This window comes from Balaenoptera borealis (genome assembly GCF_965194805.1).
Source record: "Balaenoptera borealis genome assembly, contig: HAP1_SCAFFOLD_1310, whole genome shotgun sequence".
Taxonomy (NCBI): Eukaryota; Metazoa; Chordata; class Mammalia; order Artiodactyla; family Balaenopteridae; genus Balaenoptera; species Balaenoptera borealis.
The window spans coordinates 104569-124072 of record NW_028122909.1 but is presented as its reverse complement, the minus strand read 5'-3'; the positions used below and the strand labels follow the sequence as shown (position 1 = coordinate 124072).

The window sequence follows — 19504 nt, the reverse complement described above, 5'->3', positions numbered from 1 at the left end:
CTCCCTCCATCTCTCCATCTCCCTCACTCCCTCCCAGAGGGAGAGACGGAGGGAGAGGCAGAGACAGGGGAGAGGGAGAGAGGAAGAGGGAGAGAGAGGGGGGAGAGAGGGAGAGGGAGAGAGGGGGAGGGAGAGAAGGAGAGGGAAAGAGGAGAGGGAAGAGGGAGAGGAAAGAGGCAGAGGAAAGAGGCAGAGGGAAGAGGGAGAGGAAGAGGGAAGAGGGAGAGAGGAGAGAGGGAGATAGGGAGAGGAAAGAGAGAGGGAGAGGGAGGGAGAGGGAGAGAGGGAGGGAGAGAGGAAGAGACAGAGGGAGAGCGAGAGAGGGAGTGGGAAAGAGGTAGAGGGAGAGCGGAACAGGGAAAGAGGTACAGGGAGAGAGGGAGGCAGAGAGGGAGGAGAGGAAGCAGGGAGAAAAGAGAGAAAGAACACACCGTCTACATTTCTGTCAAATGACACCGGGGATCCTTACACAACCAGGAGAAAGTAACACAGGGAGGCTCTTTCTCAGCTGGAACTGGAACTGCAGACGGGGCCAAACACCACCAGGCTGGCCACACGTGTCCAGCCGCCGCTCCAGCCCCGTCAGCCGTGAGTCCGGTCACCAGGGCTCTGAGTGTCTGCTCCAGGGAGCTGGGGTTCACCCTCTCACCCGGGAGGCCAGGCCAAGAGGGCAGGGCCCCGGGCTGGACACATAGGGGAAAACGCATCCCCACAGGACAGCTTGTGCGAGCAGATTCAGCTACCAGATTCTAGAGGCCCGGGACCACCCTGTGGCCCGTGAAACCCAGGAGCCACGAGGGTCTTGCAACGTGATTCCTGTCCGTTGGACTGTAAAGTTTATGTAGGGAATCTTGGAAACAGTGGTAACAAGGCTGAATTGGAACGAGCTTTAGGCTATTATGGACCACTCTGAAGTGTGTGGGGTGCTAAAAACCCTCCCGGCTTCGCTCTCGTTGAATGTGAAGATCCCCGAGATGCAGCCGATGCTGTCCGAGAACTAGATGGGAGAACACTTTGTGGCTGCCGAGTAAGAGTGGACCTGTCGAATGGGGAAAAGAGAAGTCGAAATCGTGACCGCCTCCTTCTTGGGGTCGTCGCCCTCGAGATGATTATGGGAGGAGGAGTCCTCCACCTCCCACACATCTCCAAGATGGAGAGCCTTCTCCGTCAGCCAGAGCAGGTCCCTTTCTAGATATAGGAGAAGAGAGAGATCCCTGTCCCAAGAGAGAAATCACAAGCCGTCCCAATCTTTCTCTAGGTCTCCTAGCCGATCTAGGTCAGATGAAAGGAAATAGAAGACCACTTTGCAAGAGGAGTGGTGTACAGGCAATAACTTCATTTGGCAGGAGTATGTACAGAAAATTCAAGTTTTGTTTGAGACTTCCGAAGCTTGGTGCACTTTTTAAATGTTTTAGTTGTTCACATTTGTTTGTCTCTTGGGACAGTGACACATAAAGGTGTCATTCTCTATGGTTTGAAATGGGTCCTGGGAGGCATGTAATATGAAGAATTGTTACCTTACAATGTTCCCTTAAGCAAAATTGAACTTGCTTTGAATTTTTGGTCTTGCCTAGACTGATAATAAAACTCTAACTCCTGCCCACCTAAAGTGTGATGTTTACTATTATGGAAACAACACTGGCAAACATTGAAAAGACTTTCTGTAGCTGGGATGTGGTATGCAGCTGTAGTTAAGCAAGCAGTCTTTAAAAGGTGCTGTGAACCCAAGCCAGCAGGTAAAAATGAAAGCCGCACCCTTACCCTAGATTAGAGGTTTAAAAATTCCACTAGTCTTCACACCGGACAAGAGATTGTCCAGGGAGTTTAAAATCTAAGAAGTTTCAAGGAAGTTAGTTTACCTTTGAGTTAGGTCATACGTCCCCTCTGTGATTGCTGTACATGAATACATAGCTCTTTGTAATATTTTTTGGAAATTTGAGATTATCAAGATACCAATGTCCTGCCAGATTAAGAGTATATTGTAGAGCTGAACTTTGAGTTACTGTGCAATTTTTTTTTTCATGCTGTCATTTGTAATATGTTTTGTGAGAATCCTTGGGATTAACGTTTTGGTTGCAAAAGAAAAAAAGAAAAGAAAAGAATCCGCCTGCCAATGCAGGGGACACAGGTTCAAGCCCTGGTCCGGGAAGATCCCAGGTGCCGCAGATCAACTAAGCCCGTGGGCCACAACTACTGAGCCTGCACTCTAGATCCTGGGAGCCAGAACTCCTGAGCCCCCGTGCCACAACTACAGAAGCCCACACGCAACGAAGACCCAACGCAGCAAGAAAAAAAAGACAATACTGGCCAGGTGATCAAGGGTAAAATCGTTTGTCATAAGTCCCGTTGATGGTGTGTATCCTTGATGTGACCTGAGGAGAATGGCATTTTTATCTCTGTCTGGGTCTTCCGCCCCAAACCCCATAACTCCAGACCAACCATAAGAAAACATCAGAAAACAAACAGACTAACAAATTGAGGGACAAAACACCTGACCAGTCCTCCTCAAAACTTTCAAGGTATCAAAACCCAGCGACGTCTGAGAAATGTCACAGCCCAGAGGAGACTGGGACAGAAAAAGGATGTTAGGGGAACACTAGGGAAATTCTAATAAAGTGTGGACTTTAGTTAATAACAATGTATCCATCTTGGTTCCTTAGTTGGATAAACATGTCACACTAAGGTACTAATGAGTTGGAAATAGGGGTACTGGGTCAGGGTCCACGGCACTCTGTACACTCTGTACAGATCTTTGCAACTTTTTTGTAACTCTAAGCTCTTGTAAAATTAAGCGAGTACTGAACAGAGCTAAGAATGTTATTTCCCTGATTTGAACATGCCTGAGTTTCTTTTCATGGTCACATTTTTGCTATTTGGATGTGTCTTGGAATCAGTAGCAAAGGAGAGTTGCCAGCCCCTGGGAAGATGTGGGTGGTTCGCAGGTGGCTTGCTCTGGAGCTGAAGACCACGGTGGGGTGGGAAGTCTGCAGCCTCGGGCTGCACTTAGAAACATGGGAGGGGATGGGCCAGCTCAGTTAGGGATGGAACCTATAAATAAAACTTTTTTCTTTTCCGTTATGGCTTATCACAGGATACTGAATATAGTTCCCTGTGCTAGACAGTAGGACGTTGTAGTTTATCCATCCTATATTTAATAGTTTGCATCTGCTAACCCCAAACTCCCAATCCAACCCTCCCTCACTGTTTCTCCCCCTTGGCAACCACAAGTCTGTTCTCTATGTCTGTGAGTCTGTTTTTGTTTTGTAGACGAGTTCATTTGTGTCGTATTTTAGATTTCACATATAAGTGAGATCATATGATATTTGTCTTTCTCTTCTGACTTACTTCACTTAGTATGATAATCTCTAGGTCCATCCACGTTGCTGCAAATAGCATTATTTCATTCTTTTTATGGCTGAATAATATTCCATTGTATATATGTACCACATCTTCTTTATCCATTCATCCATCAGTGGACATTTAGGTAGCTTCCATGTCTTGGCTACTGTAAATAGTGCTGCAATGAACGTTGGGGTGCATGTATCTTTCTTTCTTCTTTCCTTCTTCCTTTCTTCCTTTCTTTCTTTCTCTCTCTCTCTTTCTCTTTCTTTCTTTCTTTCTTTCTCTCTCTTTCTCTCTTTCTCTCTTTCTTTCTTTCTTTTTTCTTTCTTCTTTTATTGTCACACGGCATGTGAGATCTTAGTTTCCTGACCAGAGATGGAACCCACGCCCCCTGCACTGGAAGCATGGATTCTTAACCACTGGACCACCAGGGAAATGCCAGGGGTGTATGTATAGTTTTGAATTAGAGTTTTCTCCGGATCTATGCCCGGGAGTGGAATTGTGGGACCCTATGGCAGCTGTATCTGTTCCTGCACGCCTCACATCAACCACCTGCACTCCAATCCTTGCTCTCAACGTCATCTTCGGGGAACCCAACCTGCGACAGGGACCTTGACAAGAAGAAATGGCTCAGGGAAAAGCTACCTGCACGGGGAGGAGATAGAGACCATCGCCCCTGGGGTGCGGAGGGGAGAGTGGGTGCAGAGGTTTGTCATTTCACCCCCGATACTCATCTCAGCCCTCGTGGCTGCCCCACTCTAGGTCACCTCGGGATACAGAGGTGAGCCGGTTAGAGTCCCTGCCTGTGCAGGAATCGGGGCACCAGCGGGTCTGAATAATATTAGTGCAGGGTCTCCCCCGTGGCACTGGGGTTATTCGGGGCGGGTCATCCTCTGCTGAGGGCCCCTCCTGGGCACTGTGTGGGGTTTAGCAGCATCCCTGGCCTCACCCATTTGATTCCAGGGGCCCTCCCTCCCAGTTGTGACAACCACAGATTTTCCCCACACATCACGGAAGAACTGGGTGAGGCGGGGGCAGGATGGCTCTGGGCGAGGACAGCTGTGTTGAAGCAACCAGCCTGGCCCAGGGCAAGGTCTGCCCCAATCCCGACAGCGCCTGCATTTAGAACTGCCCCTTTCCTCTCCCACCTCCCCTGCCCTGCAGTGGTCTCCGAGACATCATCCCCATGTAATAAATCACACCTTCTCAGTTTACTGTTTGCTGCCCTCACTAGAACGTGAGCTCTTTGAGGACAGGGATGCTGTTATGTCCCCAGCACCTAGAAGAGTGTCTGCTGTGTAGTAGATGCTTCATAAATACTTGCTGAATAAAGGAGTTGAATAAAGGGATGAGTGGATGAATGAATGAAGGTTACAATGGAAGGAGGGGGGAGATTCCCTTTCTGGCTCTCGGGGGTTGGGAGATCAAGTGAAAGATCTGTCCTAAATAGGCTGACCAGCCTTCTGGGGTTCCCCGGGACTGAGAGTTTCCCCAGAGTTCCAGCGCTCAAACCTGAGCGGTCCTGGGCAAACTGGGGGCGGGTGTTGGTCACCCTATCTAAACACAGTAACAATTCCAGCTGCAATAGCAATGGCCAATGACCTCTACGGTCTTATTGACCATGCACAGTTCTCTACCTGGCGGGGAAGGGTGGGCCGGGATTGGAATTCTGGTGATCCAGGGCGGGTGAGGGCACACCCTGGGCTTGTGGAGGGGAGTCCAGGAAGGTTCTGGAGGAAGTGACAGTGACACAGGAGGGAGGGAGGAGTCTAAGGAAGAACATCCCACATGACAACCTGTGCCAATGGCCCTGGGCCCAAGGTCACACCTGACCAGGGCTTGCTTTTTTTTTTTTCTAATTTACTTTTCCCCACATGGATATGCAATTGTCCTAATGCCATTTATTGAAAACTCCTTAATTTCCCCACTTTCTATCATATCAAGTTCTCATATATCTGTTTCTGGACCTTTTTTCTATACCATAGAGCTATACGTCCCATCCTTGCACCACTAGGGCTGTTTCATCACTATAACTTTATTCATTTTGTTTTGGCCGTGCTGTGTGGCACGTGGGATCTTATGTCCCTGACCAGGGATCGAACCCGCGTCCCCTGCAGTGGAAGCTCGGAGTCTTAATCACTGGACCTCCAGGGAAGTCCCCAGGGCTTGCTTTGACATCCATGGAATGGTGGCAGGTGGGCACGGGGAGCAGCTGTCTGTGAGCCATCCTGGGTAGAAATGCAGGGTGGAGGGGAGGACAGATGGAGCTGGAGGGGAAGAAGCGGAGGAGGGAGGGAGGAAGGGAGGGAGGCCGGGCGAGAGACAGACAGAGAGTTTCCGGAGACAATAGCTCTGGCCGTGTCCTAGGGCATGAAAGCTGAAAATAGCTCCTAGTGCCGGGAGCCTTGGAGCCGGAGGCTGGGAGCCAGGGTGACTGGCTCTCCTCCCTGTTGTGCGTGTGTTGCGGGGGGGTGGGTGGCTCTGGGCTTCTCAGGCTGGGAATGGGGTGCACAGAGCAGGAACGGAGCAGGGACCCTTCTCTCTGGAACCTCGTGGGCCATCCTCAGCTCACAAAGCTGAGCCACTCCTTGCCCTACGAGTGGGGGGCTTATCCTCCCTGTCCCCTGGATCATACCCCCTCACACACAACTTCCCCGTGTGTGTTCCCAGCAACCAAGAGAATCTGTTTTTAAAAGATTTGGGGGAGGGGGGTAACCATACAAACAAGAGCAGAATGGATACTTTTTCAGGATATGAATGGCTCTGTGTAAGCCCACCCCCAGGGTAACCACAGTCCTGACCTCTAACACTCTTGACGAGTCAGCCTTGGTCTGGGCTTGCGGACCCACGGAAGCTTCCTCATTCCCTCCTTCAGGTCCCGACTCTCCCTCGGCGTCTTTGTGAGAAGCACCCGGGGAAGTGGGACTGCTAAGCTGTACTGCTGCTAGAACTCCACCTGGGCTCCACCAGGCTCCAGCCCCCCGCCCTGTCCACCTAACTGACCCTGAGGCACCTCAACTGGTAGGAGCAGCATCACCTTCCCTCCTGGGACTCGTGATACTTAAGGGAGACACCGAAAGACAAGCCTTTGGCTCCCTGGCTGGCAAAGAGCAGGTACTCAATTGTCATAAGTGTCCGTATCAGTGAGGGTTCTCCAGACAAACAGAATCCATATGGGGTGTGTGTGTATATACACACACACGTACATATGTACAAGCATACAAAAATATACAGCTGTGTACATATGCAGTATGCGTACACACATATACACACATAGTATATACAATACACACATACATATATACACACATATAAAATGCAGTTCGTATATATACAGTATGTATACACACATATACACACAATATAGACAATACACACATACATATACACTATACATACACACATATAAAATGCATAGTTTGTATACAGTATGTACACATACGTATAACATATGCAATATACACACCTAGGTACATATATAGCATACGTATATACACACATACAAAGATATTTAGGTGTGCATATAGACAGTATACATACATACACATATAATATATGCAATACATACACGTACATACATATAGACACACATATACACCTACATATAAAAGCATATAGCATAAAAATATATATGTACTGTATATAGAAATTCATCGTATATATACATACATATATCATATATATAAGATATATACACATACATATATACAATGTGTACACACACACACCTATATGTAAATATGCGCATGTACATACACATATAAATTCATACGCAAGTGTGTATATAATAGTATATTCATATATACATATAATACCTAGAAACATATTGGGGGGGAGGTGTCACGGTACGTCAAGGGCGGGAGTCGAACCCGCCACCCCAGGCCCCGAGGGGTCTCCCCGGGTCTCCACTTCGGGCCGGTGGGTGTGGCCGGGGGCAGCTGAAGACGTGCGTGCGTGCTTGCGTGCGTACGTGCGTGCGTTCGTACGTGCGTACGTGCGTGCGTGGGGGCGGGTCCACGGGGCGGGAGGTGCTCGCCGCGAGTGAGTGGTTCAGCCGGGCCCCGGCTCATTGTGCTTGCTCAGGCCGGCCCCAGTTGGCAGCAGCGCTGGAGGCCCCGGGCCTGTGACCACAAAGAGGGAGCCGGGGGCCGGACGGGAGCAGGCCGGCGGCGGCGGCGGCGGCGGCGGCGGCGCCGGCTGAGGCCCAGGCCAGGCTCCCTCCCCTCAGCCTCCCGCCCGCCCGCCCGCCTATCCCGCCCCCGCCGGCGGCGCCCCGCCCCTCCCCCAACCGCCAGACTAGCCTGGTGCGGGGGCCGCGCGCGAAAACGTGGGGGAGAAGCTGAGACTGGAGTCGCCCGTGGTGGCCGAGCCCGCCGTCTACCCATGGCTGCTGCTGGTCTACGTGAGTGCCGCCCGTCCCCTCTTCCCGGACCTCCACCTCTCTTCCCCCACGGCGCGCGCTGAGCCCACCGAGTAACGGAGCGACTCGAGTCGCCAGACCCTCTTTGGAGCCCCCCTTCCCGCCCTGCCTGGTTCTCCACGGCCGTTTCCAGCCCCCGCGCGCAGGGTGGGCAGAGGGGAGCCGGGGCCGGCCGGGGCCACAGACTCGGCAGCGGGGACCCCGCGCTTCCGAGGGGCGCCCGAGCCGGTCTGCCGTTGGCCCTGTAGGGCTGGGGACCCAGGTCCCCCCCACCCCGGCCTGGACTGCCGGCGGGCTTGCCCTTCCGTACTTTATGATCTTGACACGTCGGGTTTCTTTTTCCTGGCCAGCTTTACCATTACCTGACCAGCTTTCCCAGCATCCCCTGATAATGTGTTAGATATTCAAGTTTTAGGGCCCGGTCCCAGCCCTATGGAATCAGCAACTCTGGTGGGGCTCAGTGATCTCTGTTACAACAGGCCCTCCAGATGATTTTTATTCACCTTAAAGTTTGAAAATATCTGCATTGTCAGCTGGCCGAAGCGTCCACCAGCAGGTGAAGGGGAGTGGCGCCTGGAAAAGATAGGGACTAGCCAAGGTAAGTACAGTAGCATTTGCCATGGTAGTAATGGAGAATGCCTTTTCTCCACTGGTTGGCACAGACTAGTATCTGGGAGCAGTGGCAGGGTTATTTAGGATGCTTTACATTGCAGTGTAGAGTGACCGCTGTCCTGGTTTGCCAGGGACTTCCCCTGTGTGAGCACTTAAAATCTCATCCTGGCAAACCCCTTAGCCTTGGGTTTGATAAACTTAGGGAATAACATGAAATTTAGGGGAAACATGATCTAGGTTTTGGGCAAGTCACAAGTGCTAATTAAAGCTAAGCAAGTATGGACAACATCTAGCCTTCTTTACCCCTTTGCGGGGAGGTAAATCTTGATTGGGTGAGAGGACTTATTGTTAAGAGATCTTTGTAGAAACATCCCCTTCTGCTTAGTCCGCTGGTTCTCCGTTCTGGCTAGACATTGGCATCGTCTGAGGAGAGTTAAAATGATTGTATTGGTCTAGCATGACCAACCGTCGGTGTGAGGGTTTTTAAAAAGTGCTTCAGAGGATTCTAATGTGCAGCCAAATTTAGGTGCCACTGCTTAAGCTTTTGAACCGCTGCTATGTATTTTCACCTCATCTTGCTGTGAGAATATCCAACTGTAGTTGAGGTTTGTTGTTTTTCTTTTTCTTTTTTTAACTGTCTTATTATAAGATTTACTGTCTTAAATAAGATTGAATGGACAGAAAATCCTGCTAGTCCATTTGGTATAGCTGGATACCCAGAGTAATATCGTTAAGATATGTACCATTTAAGTATTGTGACTGGCCTTTTAAAAATTAACATATGCATTAAATTAGTATTGATAGTATAGATCTCTTTCGAAGTTGTCATGTTGGGGAGCTATACCTCTAATCTGCTGCCATTGCTAAATATCTGGACACCTCTTATTAGGAATTGCTTTTAAAAATCTTTAGGGATTAAAACCAAGATTGTTGTATTATTTGTACTGGGACCACAAAAACCTCACAGAGTTCCCCCGCTGTACCTTCTACCCCCATCTCTAACCCTTGGCAACTTCTAATCTGTTCTCCATCTCCACAGTTTTGTTATTTTAAGAATAATATGTAAACATAATCATGAATTACTTAATCTTCGGAGATTGGCTTTTAAAAACTTTCCCCTCGGCATCATTCCCTTGAAGTTCATTTCAATTTTTGCATATATTAATAATTTGTTCCTTGTTGTTGCTCGGTAGTATTCTATCATAAGATTTTATCACAATCTGTTTCAACATTCACCCATTGAAAGACATTTGGGGAGTTGCCAGTTTGTGGCTATTAGAAATAAAACTGCTATGAACATTTATGTGTAAGTTTCTGTGGGAACTTCATTAAGTTTTTGTTTCTTTTGGATAAATGCTCAAGAGTACAATTACTGCATTGTAGGGTGAATCTACTTTTAGGATTAAAAGAGACTGTCAAGCTGTTTCTCAGAGTGGCTAAACCATTTTATTTTCCCACCAGTGATGTGATATAATTTTTCTACGTACTCGCTAGCATTTGATGTTGTCACTATACTTTAATTTTAGTTATTCTCTGATATCTCATTATGGTCTTAATTTGCATTTCCCTGATGGCTAACGATGTTGAACATCTTTTCATGTGCTTCTTTGCCATGTGTATATTCTCTTCCATGAAATGTCTGTTCCTGTCTTCTGCCTATTCTCTAGTTGGATTTTTTAAAGTTGTTTGGAGAGTTCTTTGTATATTATAGATACAAGTCATTTGTCTCCTATGGGATTTTCAAATATGTTTTCCCACTGTGTAATTTGAGTTTTCATCCACTTAAAAGGATCTTCTATGAAGCATTTTTAACTCATTTTGATGAGATCCAATTGATCAGTTTTTGCTTTTATTGATCATACTTTCGGTGTCAAGTCTAAGAATTATTCACCTAGTTGTAGATGCCAAAGATTTTCTCCTATTTTTTTTTTTTCTAAAAATGTCCTGCTTTTACATTTAAGATTATGATCCACTTTGATTTAATTTTTGTGTAAGATGTGTAAGGTTTAGGTTAAGGTTCATTGTTTGTTTGTTTGTTTTTGTCGAGGGATGTCCAACTGTTTCAGTACCATTTTTTGAAAAGTCTATTCTTCCTTGATAGCTTTTGCACTGCTGTCAAAACCAAGTTAAATGTATTTGTGTCAGTCTATTGCTGGGTTCTCTGTTCCATTCCATTGATCTATGTATCTACCCTCCATCACTACTGCGAAATCTTGAAATTGGGTAGATTAATTCCTCCCATTTTAATCTTCCTTTACAAATTGTTTTAGCTATTCTTCAGCCTCTTCCTACCATATAAATCTTAGAATAAGCTTGTCTATATCCACAAAAACCTTGAGGGCATTTTAAGAGTAATTGTGTTAAGCCTCTTAACTTGGGGAGAATTGACAGCTTTATTATGTTGTGTTTTCTAATCCGTGAACAAGGTATGTCTCCCTCTTTGTTTGGGACTTTTAAAATTTTCTTCATCAGCATTTTGTAATTTTCAGTATAGAGGTCCTATAAATGTCTTATTGGGCTTCTATTTAAGTATTTATTTAGGTCAGTTGTAAATGGCATCACATATTTTTATTTAAGCTTCTACACATTTGTTATTAATATATAATTTGATAAAATTGTGTGGATCTTGTACTCTAAAACATTTACAAACTAATATTATTTCTCAAGCTTTATGTGGATTCCTTGGTATTTTCTCCATTTAGATTATCATCTCATCTTCAGATATAGACAGTTGTAGTTTTCCTTATTCAATATAATAGGATATATTACTATTCAACATTCAGGAGGATATATTCCTTCCTATTCAACATAGTAGGAATAGTTCTTTCATCTTTTAAATAAACTTTTTAAAAATTTAACTTTTAAATTTATCTATTTATTTATTTTTGCTTTATTTTCTTACTAGAACCCCCAGTAATATATTTAATAAAAGTGGTGAGAGCAGATATCGGTGCCTTGTTTCTGATCTTACAGAGAAAGCGTTCAGTCTTTCACAGTTAAATATAATGTCGGTATAGGTTGTTTGTAGATCATCTTTATGAGTTTCTGTATGTTCCTTTTCTATTCCTAGTTTGCTTGGAGTTTCTTTTCTTCTTTTTTTTTAAATCATGAATGGGATTGGATTTTGTCAAATGCTTTCTCTGCATTAATGATTAGGATCACATGACTTTTCCCCCTTAATCTATTGGATATGGTAGATTACATTGTTTGATTTTCAAATATTTAACCAACTTTGCATAACTGGAATAAATACCACTTGGTCATGGTATATTATTCTTTTTATATATTTCTGGAGTTAATTTGCTAATATTTGGCTGAAGATTTTTACAGCCAATTTCATAAAAAATACTGGCCTGTAGTTTTCTTCTTTCTATACTATCCCAGTCTGGTTTTGGTATCAAGGTAATACTGGCTTCATAAAATTAATTAGGAACTGTTCCCTCTACTTCTGTTTCTTATCAAGTCATGTAAAATTGGTGTTAATTCTTTAAGTCTTGGGTAAAAGTGAAACATCTAAGCCTGAATATTTCTTTTGGGAGTTTTTAAATGAAAAATCAGTGTTTCTCATAGTTACAGGAAAATTGAGATTGTCTCTTTCATCTTGGCTGAGTTTTGGTAGTTTTGGGTGTAGACGCATTGGTCCATTTCATCCACATTTTTGAATTTATAGTGTAGACTTGTTCATAATAACTTGTCCCTTATTAACCTGCAGGATATGTCATGGTATCCTTGGTTGCATTTCTGATATCTGTGATTTGTGCCATCTCTCTTTTTATCTTGATCAGTCTTGCTACATCTTTCTTGATGAGATTGTTTATTTTGAAGAACCAGCCTTTTGTTTCATTGATTTCCTCCCCCCCCCATTTTCCTGTTTTCAGTTTCATGGATTTTTGTTTCATCTTTATTATTTCCTTCTTTCTGCTTGTTTAGTGTTTTTTCCTCTTCCGTTTTTACTATTTTAATATAGAAAATTAGACTATTTCTTTGAAATATTTTCTTTCCCAATTTAGTGCTATAGACTTCCCTTTCAGCATTGCTTTCACTTCATTCCACAAATGTTGATCTGTTATATCTCCATTTTCTTTTATTCTATGCATTTAAAAATTTTTCCTTGACTTTTTACCCATGAGTTATTTGGAATTGTGATGTTTAGTTTTCATGTGATTGAAGATTTTCCTGTTGTCTTTCTGTTATTGATTTCTAGTCTGGTTCCATTATGGCTAGAGAATATACTCTCTATGATTTTAATTCTTTTAAATCTGCTAATGTTTTTTTTTAGCACCCAGTGTATGGTATATGAGTGAATGTTCCATGGACACTTGAATATGTATTCTGCTTTTATTGAGTGTGTTCTTTAAATGTCAGTTATATCCTGTTGATTGATGATGTTTTCAGTTCTTCCATACCCTTGCTGATTTTTGTCTCTGGGAGTTCTATAAATTGCTGTGTTGAAGTCTCAAATAATAATTGTGGATTTGAAATTCTCTCCTTTTACCTTTTTCAGTGTTTGCTTCATGTGTTTTGAAGTTCTGTTGTTTGATGCACACACATTTAGTATCACTAGGTCATCTAGGTGGATTATTCCTGTTATCTTTATGTAATGACCCTCTTTGCCCCTAATAATTTCCTTTGCTCTGAAATCTACTTTATCTGATATTAATATAGCCATTCCTGCTTTTTCTGATGAATGTTCACATGATATACCTTTTTCATCCTTTTACTTTGAACTACCTATATCATGATGTTTAAAGTAAGCTTCTTATAGACAGTATAGAGTTGGATCATGCTTGTGATTTTTTCATCTACTCTTCCAATCTCTGTCTTTGACTTGGTTATTTAGATCATTTACAGTTAATGTAATTATTGCTATGTTAAAGATTAGGTCTACCATTTTATTTTTTGTTTTGTCTTTTACCTTAGTTTCTCAATCCTGTGTTTCTCTTATTTTGCCTTCTTGTGGGTTACTTAAACATTTTTTGGTAAGTCCATTTTAATCTAATTTATTTATAATCATTTGTGTATACTGTTTGTATAGTTTTCTTAGTGGTTGCTTTTGGCCTTACACTATACATATGTAACTTATCATAGCCTACTGGAATCTGTCTTTTATTACTTCAAGTGAAGTTTCAAAATTTTACTTCCATTTAGGTCTCTTAATAGTCCCCAGTTTTAAAGTATGATTTTCTGTAGTATTTCCTTTATATACATTGAGAACCACATCAGATGGTGTCATAATTTTTGTTTGACCATCATAGGGAATTTAAGAAACTCATGAGACTAATGATAGTCTCTTATATTTATCCCACTTGTTTTCACCCATTCCATTGTTCGCCTTTTCTTTCTGAAGTTGCCAGTCTTCTGTTATTGTTTTTTATGTTTTCATAACAGTAGGTGATATCTGGGCTTTCCAGTGCCATTGGATATGAGTTTCAGGAAACACTGAGCCTGGCTCACTTAATGCTACTGAGTTGGAGGGTTTGTATACGTTGGGCCTGTTGGCACAGCAGATGCTAGCAGATTAGACTAATGCTGATGGGACTAGTGCCACAGGAGGATGCATTCCCATTCAGGCTATGCTGCTGCTACAGTAGATCAAATCCCCCTCTACCCCAAGTGTGGGGCAGTGACCTGCTGCTGTCACTGCTTCTTTATTAGGCTGCTTTCGCCTCAGGTGTGTGGTGGGATCCCTTGGAAGCTGCTGCTGCTGTGAATCACAGGGTTAAATTCATTTTAGAAATACTTAAATATAAATATATAGCCTGGCTCTTGTAGGACGTCTGTATTTGTTTTTTATTGCTTTCATACGAATTACCGCAAATTGAGTGACTCAAAACATCGTAAATTTATTACCTTACAAGTCTGACATTGGTCTCAGTTGAGTAAAGTAAAAGTGTTGGCAGGATCGACAGATGAATGGATAAAGCTGTGGCACATATATACAATGGACTATTACTCAGCCATAAAAAGAAAAGAAATTGAGTTATTTGTAGTGAGGTGGATTGACCTAGAGACTGTCATACAGAGTGAAGTAAGTCAGAAAGAGAAAAACAAATACCGTATGCTAACACATATATATGGAATCTAAAAAAAAAGAAAAAAATGGTTATGAAGAACCTAGGGGCAGGACAGGAATAAAGACTCAGCCATAGAGAATGGACTTGAGGACACAGGGAGGGGGAAGGGTAATCTGGGATGAAGTGAGAGAGTGGCATGGACATATATACACTACCAAATGTAAACTAGATAGCTATTGGGAAGCAGCCACAAAGCACAGGGAGTGGAATCCTGCAGTGTTTGCTGATGGTCATTTGACTGGTGTGAGCTGAAACCTTTTTGACGTTGAATTTGCATGTGGCTAATAATTCCTTATACTGAGCTTTAGGCATGTCCTTTTTTTTCTTTTCCTTTTTTTTAAAGAGTGACTACAACTTCCCTCTTCATATTGACGTCTTGAAAAATTTGTCATGTGTTGAATTTCCTTGCCTATTCCCTACCCCAGGGCATTTTTTGAGGGCAGGCGTCATTTACAGCCCAGCAGTCCTTGTGACTATTAAGCTACCATTAGCACTGGGTTTAAAGCTGCTGTTGTGGGAAAGAGCCACAAGGTGGCAGCATTATTTCGTTCTCAACTCTTGTTACTAGGGCAACAGAGTCTTCCTGGAGGTAGTGTTCCAAGGTTGTAAATTAGAGTGGAATGTGCTGGGACAAGCCCCCAGAAGTTTATGTCTCCTTACTTATGTTTGCTTTTTAAATTTAATTTCTATTTCTTATCGGAGTAAATTTGATTAGAGTGTTGTGATTGTTTGGCTGTACAGAATCTGCTCAATGATTCATGCATATGTCTGTTCATCTTCGGATCCTGTTACCATGTATGTTATTACAGAATGTTGAGTAGACCTCCCTTGGTATTTGGTAGGTGTTTTGTCATTATATATTTTCTATGTATTCGTGATTATATAATTCATATAGTTTATATGTTATATGTTTATATACATTTAACATACATTAATCTATGTATGTTAGCCCCTTAGTCCTAAATTATCCATCCTCCCACCTTTCATTTTGGTTAACCATTAGTTTGTTTTATAAGTCTGTGAGTGTCTTTTTCTGTGGAAATATGTTCATTGGTAGCAATCTTAGGATAACATGTATAAATGATATCATAGGATATTTGTCATTCCCTTTTGACTGACTTAACCTAATATGATTATTTCTAGGCTCATCTGTAGTCCTGTAAACGGCACTGTTCATTTTTTTCCCGAGGCTACTATTCCATTCGGTACGTATACCACTTCTTCTTTGTCCATTTATCTGTTGATGGGCATTTTGTTTGCTTCCATGTCTTGCCTATTGTAAATACTGCTGCAATACACGATTTTCCATCCCGTGTCTTTTGGATTCTGGCTTTCACAGGTGACAGGCCCAATAGTGGGCCTTCCAGATCATATGGTGACTCACTTTTTACCTTTAAACACACTGCCATTCTGTTCCTATTATTGGCTGTTACCAGTTTACATCCCACTTAGACCGAGAGGTTATGCTATTCTCCACAACTTCTTCAACATCTATTGTTTGTTGACTTTTTGCTGATGGTCATTCTGACTGGTGTGAGGTGATACCTTTGTGTAGATTGGGTTTCCATGCGTCTGACAATTCCTGATGTTTTGCGTTTATCAATGTCCTTTTCATTTTTTTTTAAGATTGAGCTAAACTTACAACTTCTAATTGCCTTCTTGAAAAATTTGCCGCGTTTGGATTTTTTGGCCATTCCCTGCCCCAGGATATTTTTTGAGGGCATGAGTCATTTACAGCCCTGCAGTCCTTGTGAATATTAGTGACCATTAGCAGTAGATTTGAGCTGCTGTTTGAGGAAACGGCCTTAGGGTGGGAAGACTTCTATGTTGCCAACTCTGCTTGCTAGGGAAACAGAACCTTGCTGCAAGTTGTGCTTTTAGGTTGCAGATTAGAGTGGAATGTGCCAGGACAAACCCCCATAAGTTTTAGCCTCCTTAATTCTTGTCTGTGTCTTTAAGTTGTAGTTTTTATCAGAGCAAACTTGATTGAAAAATGTCTTTTTTTCTAGGTGTACAGAATCTTGTTCATTTACACATATACATATATCTATTGATCTTTGGGTTCTTTTCCATGTAGGTTATTACAGAGTGTTGAGTAGACCACTCTTGGTATTCCATAGGTCTTTGGGGATTATATATTTTATATGTATTAGTATATGTGTGTTAACCCCAATATCCTAATTTATCCATTCCTCACACCTTTTCTTTGGCTTAACCATAAGTTTGTCTTCTCAATCTGAGATTGCCTTTCTCTGTGGAAATATGTTCATTTTTATGAATTTTCAGATAACATAAGTGATATCAAAAGGCATTTGTCTTTCGCATTCTGATTTACTTCACGTTGTGTGATTATCTCTAGGCTCATGTGTGGTGCTGCATATGCCATTCTTTTACTTTTTTTCGTGACTTATATTCCATTCTGTCTATATACCACTTCTTCTTTGTCCATTCATCTGTTTATGGACCTTTTTTTTGCTTCCATATCTTGGCTATTTCAATATTGCTGCAGTGCACATTTGCCTGCCTCTGTCTTTCCGATTCTGGTGGCCTTAGGTTATAGGCCCAAAAGGTGCCCTGCCGCATCATATGGTAGCTGAATTTTTACCTTTTAAAGCAGCTCCATTCAGTTTGTGTTAGTGCTGTTACCACTTTACATCCCACCAGCAGCTAGAAGGTACACAGTTCTCTACAAGCCCTTCAGCATTTATAGTTTGTAGACTTTTTGCTGATGGTCATTTGACTGGTGTGAGCTGAAACCTTTTTGGACGTTGGATTTGCATATGGCTAAGAATTCCTTATAGTGAACTTTAGGCATGTCCTTTTTTTTCTTTTCCTTTTTTTTTTAAAGAGTGACTACACCTTCCCTCTTCATATTGAGTTCTTGAAAAATTTGTCATGTGTTGAATTTCCTTGCCTATGCCCTACCCCAGGGCATTTTTTGAGGGCAGGCGTCATTTACAGTTTTTTTTTAAATTTAATTTATTTTATTTTTTATTTTATTTTATTTTTGGCTGTGTTGGGTCTTCATTGCTGCGCACTGGCTTCCTCTAGTTGCGGTGAGCGGGGGCTACTCTTTGTTACAGTGCGCAGGCCTCTCATTGTGGTGGCTTCTCTTATTGTGGAGCACGGGCTCTAGGGTGCGCGGGCTTCAGTAGTTGTGGCACGCGGGCTCAGTAGTTGTGGCGCACGGGCTTAGTTGCTCCGCGGCATGTGGGATCTTCCGGGACCAGGGCTCGAACCCGTGTCCCCTGCGTTGGCAGGCGGATTCGTAACCACTGCGCCACCAGGGAAGGCCAAGAAGGTGTTTTTTAACGTGTAATTTGAGCAAGTGGTTCCGTGTTATTAACATGCCCGGGGCGGGGTGGGGGGTCGGTGTGACAGGCCTGCCCTCCTCTGCAGGTCTAGTTCCAGTCTCTGAAAGGCATTGAGGATTCTGTTTGAGGATTCTGTCTTCCTTTGTGTTTTCTGCTCCCCACGCTCCCTCCTGTAACCCCTTTCTGCCATCCCCACTCCCCCCACCCCCCCAGTCACACGTTGCAAACCCCAGACCCGTTTTTTCCGTTGTGATTAAACCGTCACCTGAAGCCGCCTCCAGGAGCCTCTGATCTGAACCCCCTAGTGGCATTAACGTGGCCCTCGTGCTATTAACTTCAGCCTCACAGACTTTCCCCGCTGAGAACAGCTTTGCTGGGCACTGAGGGTCTGTGACTTTTATCTCAGTTAGGCCGTTAAAAAACTGAAACATGGTTTAGATAAATAAATAACTCCTCCTTCCCTTCCTCCTGGCTCTGAGCTTGGAGCTGGTGAGCTGTCTGGGGAGAAGGTCACGGGATGGGGGCTGGGGGATGGGGAGAGAGGACAAGGTAACCGTGCCTGACACGGATCTGTAACTACACGTGGACAGAGCTCTATACTGAACGTGTCTGGTCCCTCCTTTGCTCCGAGGCGTTCCCGTTTTCTGGTTGGTGTGAGGGGTGGGGCAGAGTGGAAGGTGGACCAAGGTTGCAGTAGCTTTGTCTGACTCTAGGTCTGTGACATCCCCCTTCAAGCACATCCCTCTTCCCCACTGTCTCCCCATCTCTTCCCTCCGCCCCTTTCCGTGACTGTCTCCCTGTGTTTCCACCTTGTTGCTTTTCTGTGGTCCCTCTGTTTCTCTTTCACCCTCTACCTGTCTCCGCCTTTTGTCTCCTTCCGAACCTTCCAGCATCCCCTGTGCTGCGGTTGGCGCATGGTTTGGGGGATCGCCCTCCAACGCGGGCTGCAGGCGACTTGTCAGACTGCTTTGTGAAACCAAAAAATGTAGAAATCTTTCATTTCCTTGGCCTCTGAGGCTTCGCTGGGGTGGCGGGCAATTGGCAGGCCTGTCGGCTACACCCCACACTGGTCGTTGTTTCATATTCTTAGCTATAAAAGTGGGGATACAAATGGTACCTGCTTCATAAGGCCGTAGTGAGGATCCAGCAGGAAGTGGATGCGAAGCCCTGAGCACAGTGATTGATTCTCAGCAGATGCTCAATGAATGAAATCTCTTAAATGAAATCGTTTATTATAAAAATGTTTAGTCCGGGGTAAAAGTGGACCAGAACAATGAGCCCCCATGCATATACATCAGCCAGATTCGGTATGTTTCAACATTTTGTGTACCTGCTTTGTCCATCCCCTCTTCTTGTGGTTGCCGGAATATTTTAAAGCAATTAGCAAACCCCTCGTAGCATTTCAGCCCTATGTGCGTCTCTAAAAAATCTGAATGTTTTCTCATACAACCTTAAGACCTTTATGCCAACCAATGAAAATGATGATTCTTACTTTAATACTGAGTCCATATTCAGGTTTTTCTGATTAACTTTAAAATGTCCTTTTACTCTTGTGTTTTTTGAATCAGGATCCAAATATTGTTCTTGTATTGTAATTGGTAATAACATCCCATTAATCCAGAACAGCCCCCCACCCCACCCCCACCCCCAGGTAATTGACGTATTGAAGAAACTGGGCCGGCTGTAGAGTGTTCCACATTCTGGATTTCTCTGTTTGCTTTTTCGTGGTGTCATTTAAATTG

General features: G+C 43.7%; 1 pseudogene across 1 annotated transcript; it reads left to right on the top strand.

The window, feature by feature from the left end:
- Positions 1-808: 808 nt before the first annotated feature.
- LOC309621580 (serine/arginine-rich splicing factor 3 pseudogene) lies at positions 809-1329 on the top strand (annotated as a pseudogene). Its single transcript has one exon. The product of its transcript is annotated as a serine/arginine-rich splicing factor 3 pseudogene (transcript).
- The last annotated feature ends 18175 nt before the right edge of the window (positions 1330-19504 follow it).